Genomic DNA, 10,625 nt, shown 5'->3' on the forward strand with positions numbered 1-10,625 from the left:
TTCTTCTTGAGTGAAATATGAAGCCTTATCAGTAGACTTAGGAACAATTTGGAAAATTCAGATTTATAAGAACTTCCATATTTAGTTGTGTAGTTTATGAACATATTGTATATTCATTCTCTTATATAATACACAGACTTTTGTGTATGATTGGATTTTCATGATATTCAGAAAGGTAAAACCATGATAACATCATTTTTATGAGCTCAGAAGACAAATAATTAACTTGGATTAAAAATTCAATAATAGGATTAGTCATTACCTCAAACCATTAGTATCGAGTAATAGCAAGTACTGAATGATTGAATATAAATAAAAAGGAGTTGATTAGTATTCAAAACTTATTCTCAATATCATATGGATCAGTGGCTCTCAACCAGGCGTGGTTTTGACTTGCCCTTCAGGGACATCTGACAACGTCTGGAGACGTTTTGAGTTTTTCATAAATGGGGGCAGTGTTTCTGGCATCTAGTGGGTAGAAGCCAGAGGTACTACTAAATGTCCTACAAAGCACAGGATAATCCCCTACAACAGAGACTTATCTGGTCCAAAATGTCAATAGTGCTTGAGGCTGAGTAACCGGATACGGACCAAGGTTAATGTTTGGGCTATTGACATTTAACCTGAAAGATACATGTACTATGTATATTTACTGCCTATTATCTGTCTATTTATCTATGTATACATGCTATACTAACTTAAAAATATATATTATATATTATAAATATGTATACTATATACATATGTATATATAATATATATACATCCGTATACATATATACACACTAAACTCAGTGAAAGCATCAGTCACAGAGATATGTTAGTTTCAGAAAGAAGAAACCTAAAGTTAAAATAGAAATTACTTAAAGCACGATTAAAATGTAGAATCATTACCTTTCAGAGACTGTGGATTCTTCTTATGAAATTAAAATGTACTGTTTTGACTTTTGTTTAAACTGTGAGCCCAATCCTCAGTCTGAGAAATAATTTAGTAATACAGAAGCTTTTGTAGTGGTCATATAAATTGTGATTGTTTTGGGTTTGGATTCACATGTGGTTAAACTACAAGTTTCCATGACTTCACTGAATTTCAGGTTTTGCTTATGCAGTAATATTGGTAAATGGAAAAATTGCTATAAGGTGATTAGCCTGCTAATCAGCTATCACTTCGGAACTTTTCTTCCCTTTTTGGAGCTTTGCATAGCTTGGGCTTTTATACTTTATATTAAACTACTTATAACCCAAATGATTTACAGGAAAACTCTGCAAGGTGAGGTCAGTGTGTACTTCAAGGCCAGGGCGAAAGTCTGCTCTCCCATTTGTTTGTGCTTTATTTGGCCTTGTCCATTAAGCCAGATGGATAAGCAGGGCACATATGGTGCGTGAACTGGCTGGGGCTCCCAGCAGGCTGGAGCTGTGGACTCCGTCACCTACTGCTGTGCTTTTATGTTTGAGTTCAAAATTCCCCAACTGCTTTGTGCAGGGGCAGAGGCCAGGCCCATCCAAACTCAGCAGGAACCAGCCACTCTGAGGTCCAGAGTGCTCATCTAGAAGGACAAGATCTCCAGCAACAAAGGCCTTCTCCTCTATGATCTGCTTCTGTTCCTTTGTGCCATTGGGCTCCCTCTCTCAGGATCAAAGAGCTCTGTGGGAACACTCTTCCTGACTCAGGCTTGTGGGAAATTCCCATTTTGAATCCAGTTTTGGGTCTGGGAGTTGAATTTCTTCTGGCTAGCCTTGTGGCCACTCAGGGAGGCAGAGAAACTGCTATAAGGATCTGTAAAGAGCAGGAAAACAAAGAACATCTCTATGTTGACAATAGCAGCTCTAGGCCAGATGGGAGGATTAGCCTGGGACCGTTGTCCTGTGGTTAGAGTTGTGGAAATACTGGTCCTATCCAGGGGGAGCCGCTTAATGAAACTGTGGGGATCAGGCCACTACTATAACTTGTCCACTTTTGCTTCTGTTGTAGTTAATGGTCATGGTAACTTGCACATTTTACACAGTGGTCCTGTATTTAGGAGGCTGTAGTGGTTTGAAGAGCTCATCAGTGGTTATGAGCATGGACTTTGGAATCAGAAAGATTAGGCTTGACTCATAGTTTCTATCACGTGTTAGCAGAGGAAACTTGAAACTTATTTAACCCCACTGAGTCTCAATTTCCTCATCTAAAAAATTAATGTAATAGTCCCTCTATAACTAGATGAAATGAGATGCTGTGTTGTGGTGTGGTGAGTACACACTCCAGAGCCAGACTGCTTGGGATTGAATGCTGGCTCTGCCACTCACTAGCTGGCTGACCTTGGACACAATGCTCCACCTTTCTGTGCTCTGTGGAGACAATAACAAGATCAGCTTAGAGGGTTGTTGTCAGTATTAAGAACCTATGTGTGTAGAACACTGAAAACAATGTCGAGCCTCTTGTAGTCTTTAATAACTGTTACCTAAATTACTATTGTGAGGGTGAAAAGACTTCTCAGTAGCAGAGAAATCCTTTTGTGAGTATATACATGTGCAGCATTTATAAATGTACTGCATAGAAAGTCTCTTGAAAGCTTTAAAATATTGCTTTATCTGGGTAATTTCTCAGTCTTCCCCTGAGTTGAGAAGTTATTGCAGACAGAGAAAGACAAATGCTGTATGATATCTCTTATATCTAGAATGTAAAAAAGCCAAACTCTTAAAGACAGAGAGTAGAATGGTGGTTACCAGGGGCTGGTGGAGGAGGGGAGTGGAGGAATTGGAGAGATGTTTTTAAAGGGTACAAACTTGTAATTAATAGATCAGTAAGTCCTGGAGATCTAATGCACAGCAAAATGATTATGGACAACAATACCATATTATAAACTTCAAAATTGCAAAGAGACTAGATCTTAATTGTTCTCACCACATAAAAGAAATGGTAATTACATGACCTGAAAGAGATGCTAGCTAATGCTATGGTGGTAAGCATATTGCCATACATAAATGTATCAAATCAACATGTCCTACACCTTAAACTTACACAATGTTATATGTTACTTATGCCTCAATTAAAAAAAGAGAAGTTATTTTAGATAACTTAAATGGCCACTTGTAAAACAAGACCAAAGTGTCTGGTATTTCTCTTCAAATTGAGTAAAGTTTAAGAAAAGTACAAATACACACACACACACACACACACACACACACACACACTCACAGCTTATGAAGGTGTAGACGGGAACTGGGTCTAAAGAAATGAAGCAATTGAAGAGAGACTGTCACTACTTAAAAGCGTTAGAAACCCTTGGCTCTAGATACCCCTGGGAATTGAAGGTTTGTTTGCTACAATAACTCTCTAAAACATCTGCTACACAGTTGACAAGTGACACTTGTGTCTTCTCCTTCCCTGTCATTGGGCTTGTCCACTCCGGGAGGAACCTCATGCCTCGTCCCTCTCAATCCTTCTCAATCCTCCATCTCTCCTTGACCCAGCTGTTCATCTCTAATTCTTTTCTTCTTTACTACTCTGTCTGCAAAATCAAGCTGGTATAAATCGTGTATATTTTTTAAATGGTTTTAAAAGTATTAAAAGGAAGACCTACTTACTCCTCTATTATACTCATTTCTGACAAGTTTGGGTTTCCAGTCCACAGCAGGCACTTTTTGGTTGCTATTCTGATAGATTATACAAAAGGAGCAGATTGCTCACATTTTGCATGTATTTTATAAAATCTATTTGCTTGGAAAAATGAAAGAAGAAATGCAAAACAGATTATGAAAACCAATATATTTCATACCTTTGTTATGTTAGTAAAGTTTCATATTCAGATAAAAAGAGTCATATGTTGAATTGATAAAAAATAATTTACTAAGAGATAATATAAGTATGATGGCTTAATCTCCCTTCTGAATCTAATTGGGTTTTAGGTCATAAAATGATGCTAAAATGAACTATAAAATCTTCAAAGATTCTTTGTATGAAAATAAATTTTATGAGTATGAAACAAAAGGAATTCATTTAATGTTTAGCTGGCAATATTGCTTTCAGTAGGCTAACATAAAAAGGGATTGATACCACAGATGTTTCATGATTACTTTATCAAAGTAAATGCATAAAATGTTTTACCTTATTCTTGTAATACAGAATTGAGATTGTTTAGCTTTTCACTTTGTGTAAGTTTGGAAATTTTTTCAAATAAACTGTAGCATCACAATGAAATTAATGTGTGGGGAGGAAGGATCTTCAGAACTTTAGCTTCCTTCAAAACAGAAAAACATATTCTAAATCGTTCGAGTTTTCCAGTTCATTTGGCCTGGGCAGCTGCCTGCATGACTTGTCATAACTACCATGTTAAATTTAGTCATATGTTCAGAAAATGGAGAAAAACGTTCACCACTGGCAGGTGAAAACAGGAAATAAAAATATTGACTCGGGATGTTCCCAGGACAATTAAATAGCTAATGAAAGGATCATAGTTCCTAAGGCCACCATGAATAGGAAAGTGGGCATAAGTACCTCGTTTGGCAGGCAGCTGATTCCAATTCATGATGCCTATAATTTCTGGCTATGTGAGTAATGTGGCAAAATAGCTCATATTGCAGTAAAATGGGGGGGAAAAGTGTTTTCTAGAGGACTTACATTTTTAGGATCACGGCAGAATCTTCTCTTGCCGTTTCCCCTCTTTTGGAAACACCTATGCTTTTTTGGAAATGCCCAGTCTTTGATTTTGATACCAGGTCTAAACAAAATGAGCACATACCTAGTCACCAATGGCATTGTTTACATGGAGGACCAAGCTGTTTTGGGTCTAATGTGACCTCAGACTGGAATAGTTGGATGTGGTGGTGACGCTATCAAAAATTAATATATCATTTGCTCAGGTTCTGAGTAGAACACCACAATAAATTATTTGGAAAGAATTTCTTCAAGAGAAAGCTATCCATCTAGGAATCATTTTTGGAGGAGTTACCATGTACGAGGCACTGTGTGTGAAAAGAGAGAAAAATAGTGTTTGTGTTTTTATCTAGGAAAGTTAAATTTGATGGCACTTTTTGAGCAGTGATGACTTTTCCTTTCAGAAAAATATAATGACAATTAGCCATTTTTTGTGGTGGTTTTCAAGATTGATGGCAAAGTGCATCAGGCACTTGCTCTGAATGCATTTTGATTAAGGTATAAATCATTCAGACTGTATCCGTTTTGTTTGCAAGTATTCTTTGTTGAATCCTTTGCCTACAGATGACATCAGGAAAATAACTTTTGTTATAGATCACTTCTGATGGATTAGATGGGAACTCTCAGTGCCAGGGAAGGGCCTGGGAGGAGAACGTTTCAAAGGAGGCAAGAGAGCAAGCCTTGAAGTTTCTGGAGGCTAGGAATCTCAGGGGGACAATAAAATCCATCCCCCAGTTCCCCTTCCACTCCCACCAGATAAAGAGATGTTTGGGAGCATGAGAGCCTGGGGCCTAGGAAATGACTATGAACACTGTGCCTGACTATATTGTCAGGCATCAATATAATTAGGATACCAGAATATTTGGCCCTCAAAAGAGGGCAAGATTTGCTTAGAAGCCAGTGGTCCCTGAAGAGTTTTCTCGATTGTAATGAGGGAATGCCAGGGAGGAAATGGATCAGGCAAGGTGGCTGACACCTTCATCCCCTTCCCATGACTGGACACCCTGGGAGAAGAGAAAAAAATAATTCTGAATTGATTGAGCTTATGCCTTGCTTGACTAAGAAAAACTCTAAATTGACTGAGAAAAAAATTTGGAATTAACTTAGGCAAGTTTCAGTCATTCAGCAACCAAGCTCAATCACTGAGAGAGATGTTATTTTACGCATCTGAACTTTGTCAATTAAAATTATTGTGCTTACAAACACTGCTATAATTTCAGTGAATGTGCTTTATTTCCCATGTGTATATATAAATGATTTTGGAACATTTATTTGATGCCAGAATCAGCTTCATAGATAGGAATGTAAACTATTTTATAGAGTCCTCTTAATGGTTTAAATGAAGAGAAATTAATTAGCAGATCTTCATATGCTCGGAAACGTTTATATAACTATCAGTTGATTGGAAATATTTAAAGTGATTAATGTTTTGAGTAAGAAATCACCAAGATAAACCACATCAATCACAAAAATCTTTAGGGCTTTGCTTGTCAATTTCTAGAAATGACCACTTAAGAGAATAGATTCTGTTCTGTGAATGTATTTAGAGTGTTTGGAGTTGATTCTGTGATATCCTAATTTTCTTCATAGGTGTAAGACCATTGAAGGAAATAAAAGCTACATTTTTGAATTAAATAAATTTTAAAAATAAATATATATACTTACTTTTTATAGTAATTAAACTAAAATATTGTGGTCCACATAATTTGTAAGGATGAATTTTTCCACATACCTGGTAATTAATCATTAATTAATCTCACCTATAAGTAGAACCTACTTTAATTGATGAGAGAATGATGCTGGGAATAGGTGAGATTTATGAAAACAGAAAACTTTCTTCAGGATAATTCTTTAGGGGACAAGTTGGATGCTAGGGAAAGAATGAATCCAATAAAGGGGTGTTACCTGTCTGCTAGAACCTCAAGACCAGGGAAGAAATCTGGATGGATATGCTCTGCTTACTCAGGAGGACTTAAGATTATAAACACCACATAAATAACTTATGAAGGTAGTTGGTTAAGAATGGAAAAGGAGTTAATACCAGAAAATACAGGTGTTTTCATACAGGTAAGATGAAAATAGCAGGTGTTTAGATTTTGGGCTATTAAGTGTAGTTTGATTGAGCTGCTAAATTTTCCTTGGTCACATTACTAAATATGCACTCTCTAACTTGACCTTCATGAGAGAGATGTTTTGGTACCAGTGTTTTTTGATTGTATCAAAATCAATCAAATGAACAAATAAATAAACAATTCCTATAAAATCTTTCAGCACTGATGCAAAACATTCATTGAGTTAGTTCTATTTTTGGAATCCTAACTTTATTAAATGAAGACAATTTCTGTTGGTGTCATTGTCACGGTAGAACTAATCATGAGTCGTTGATATTAGTTTACTGTCCAAGGATTATAAATTCAGTGAACTTTTTAATTTTTATTGTTCTGGATCCAATTGCTTGAAGCTTTAAAACAAATATGTTATATGTTATAGTATGAAAGACGGTAAGAGCATATATAAAGGACATTATAGCTAAAAATGGAAGCCCAAATATAAGGATGTCTAGAAACTTTTGAATGTTCTGTAACACTAAATCATAGTCCTGAAATATTTAATATTACATTCCAGATAGGGAGAAAGTCTCCATACATCCATTCAGCGTGCTCCCACTTGAAATATTACTTTCTTCTTTTTAATGTAGACAAAGATGACTCATGGAATTCATTTAGTTTCATAAAACAAATTAGCATTTCTTGAAACCAATTATGGTAAAAGTAGAGGAAAATAATTGTCAAAGACAAAAGTACAACATTAGCAGTGAGTAGCAACATTATGACCATATCTATGTGGGCACAAAGCGAAGTGAGGATCTGGTAATCGTATGATTAACTTTCTCTGAGTAAATAACTACCCAAGGTGATGATAATCGTGATGATGGTGATGATGGTCGTGGTGGTGTGATGGTGGTGATGATGATATTAACAACAATTACCATTTATTGAGTGCTTACCAGGTGTCAGGCATTGTTCTAAGCACTATTTTTGCATTAATGCATTTGATCCCCAAAGAACCCTAACAGGTAAGTAGTATTTTTACAGACAAGTGAGTTGAGGAACAGAAAGGTTAATAATTTGTTTGAAGTCACAAACTGGTGATGGTAGAGTTGCAATTCAACCCCAGGCAATGTAGTCTAGATTCTGTACTCTAAACTACTACTTTTTAGATGCAAAAGTGAGAAGTTGATGTTCTTAGCTCTCCAACTACTGCATATGATCATCTTCAGAGACAAAGAGATTAAAGAATCCATCATAAGGATGGATTATTTAACCAAAACCTGTTATCCAAAATTTAAAAAATATATTTAAAGTAGTGGTAGATAAGTTTTTATATCCAGGGCTAATGGTATTGCTGTCTGCTTTCTCAGGAAAGCCTAATGTGTGAGTTAAGAAGATCATAGCCTATAAGGAATGTTTAAGCATGCTGAAAAGGCTCTCTTGCTTCAGAAATATCCCTAACACATCTGTCCTGGTGCTGGGAGCTCCTTCACTGGAGGCAATGTAGTATAAGAAGGACTAGTACAGACAGCATCAGCCCTGGTGTGGCTGGATGTAGCATACAAATGAAGTGTGGAGGGAGGAGGAGAGACTTGGCTTCAATCGCTTTTACTTTTAAGGTCCGTCCCACCTCTAACAACCCTTTGGGTGAAGGAAATTCCTGTTAAAATGCACAACTTTTTAGGATTCTAATAAATTAATCATACCTAGTGAGAATTAATTAATTAGATTCTTCCCCAGGTAAACACGTTAGGGAAGGGCATGTATTAGAATTAATGGCAGTTGGAAACCAGCAAAGAGAGCAGAGAATAGGCACTGGGAGGAAGCCCTGGGGAGCCAGGAAAAGTGGCAAGTAGGTGCTATAGATCCCCAAAAGGCTGCAACAGAGCCTCCAGAGGGGGCCGTAGATCCTTGAGAAGGTGCTGTAGGTCTTCAAGAGGGTGCTGTGGAGCCTCAGGAGGGTGCTATAGAGCCTCAACCAGCATCCTGTGATGGAGAGTAACAAGAAACAAGTGAGTTGAGGAAGCTAGTATAAGAACAGTCCTTTGTGATTTCTCTTCATTGCTTTTGTCTGTCTTTATCGTGCTTTCATTGCCCAGCCCCTCTGCCCGGCCTTCCTCCTTGTACCCTCCAGTCTTTCCCTTACTTCACCAAAGTTCTAGGGATTCCCTGACCCCTCCTTCCCTTTGGGAATTCCCTTACTCCCTTATTTTGTCATCCCCTGCACATACAAATCTTAAACTCTATTCCTCACAACCCATTTTTTTGTTAGACTTTCCAAATACCTGAGCTGTAGGAAGAAACTGAGTGGTGGAAAGAAAGGCAGATCTGAGACTACTGATCTCTTTACCTCATTTTTACTTCTCCCTGTAGACTGTCTTCTTCTGGATCACTGTAGGAAAAGTTCAGGAATTGTAGCTTTGGGTTTCACATAGAAAATCATGGATTCAGAGTTTTGGAGCTAAATATGACTGTAGTTCAGATTTTTTTTTAAAGGGACGAGTTAACACAGGCCCACAGATTTGAGACTTTCCCAAGACGTGGTGGATCTTCCCGTTCCGAGTACCACGCGTTTCCATTCCACCACATCAAAGCACTGAGTGCCTACCTGCGTGCGTACCAATCCCCCAACACCCATGTACACTTACACATTCCCATTGGCTCTAAAACCAGTCCATGTCCCTGGGCTTTCAGTAATGGAAACAGCTTTCCTATTCTTTTTCCTCACAGTGGATAGAACAAATACTTTAATCAGGTCGATGATTTGCAAATGGTTTAAAAAGGTGGTTACCATGTTGAGTGCATCTAGTTTATCTACGTATCTAAGCACCGATCTAAAGAGATTTATTGCTATTCATGATGTCAGGATTCCGAAGTAGCACCAGATGAAATTTCAGACTCGGACGTGGTTACCCTGGTTACATTCCATTATGCATTGTGAGATGGTAAAGAAAGAAGGATTTGTGTGTTTGTGTTTTATAAAAATTAGAATTAAAATTTCCTTAAGGGCAGGGATTTTGTCTGTCTTGTTCATTGGTGTGTGTCAGCACCTAGAACACTGGGGGCTCTGAGTCAGTAATTGTTGACATAAAAACATTAGCCTCACCGTATGTCTTGATCTTTGCAGTAGAATTAAGCTCTAGAAATATTGTGCCCTGTTTCTTTCCTTATCAACTGATTCTCCTCACCCCAACCTCCAACTTATTTTCTACCATAACATTATCAGAACTCACCAGGGTATAATTAAGTCATTATTATTCCACTGACTATTTAGCAAAATCTATATAACTGTTTTTAACATCTAGGAAGTTCTGGGTAGAAACAAAATTAATGTTGGCACTGAATACTCCAAATAATATCTAGACTTGAATGAAAATGTATATTATACATTTTCTCTGATCAACATATCAACAGACGCTAATTTTGTGAATTTATTTGGCAGATCAAGATATTATTTCCCAGAAAGCTTTGCTTCCATTTTATGGTTTAACTAACCACAGAACAAAAAAGATTTTCTCTTATTTTTGACTTAAACTTTAGAAAAGGGGATGGACACAGAAAGTCAGACTCATCTATATCCTTCTATGAAGATAATGAAAAAAATTAATCAATCAGCTGACTGAGTTTAGGACCAGAAATGATGGGATATGTTGCTGTCCCAAACAGTGGAAATTGACAAAATAATTGGATTTCCTTGGAGATAAAAGGAAACCTGCTTCCAGCTGCTCTTTTAGAGATAAAATAGACCAGCGATCCTGTAATGCTGGATTTGAACAAGTATATGTTCAAATCTAACATATATTTGCTTGTTTTGAACTAATTTAGACCCAAAGTGAGCAGACTTCTTATTTCAGTCTGATTTTATTTTAAAGGTTAGAAATACCCTGAAAATTTGAAACTATCAATGTATACATTATCATATTTTGGGCATCTGA

The sequence above is a fragment of the Equus asinus genome, chromosome 24 (assembly GCF_041296235.1).
Source record: "Equus asinus isolate D_3611 breed Donkey chromosome 24, EquAss-T2T_v2, whole genome shotgun sequence".
In the NCBI taxonomy this organism is placed as follows: domain Eukaryota; kingdom Metazoa; phylum Chordata; class Mammalia; order Perissodactyla; family Equidae; genus Equus; species Equus asinus.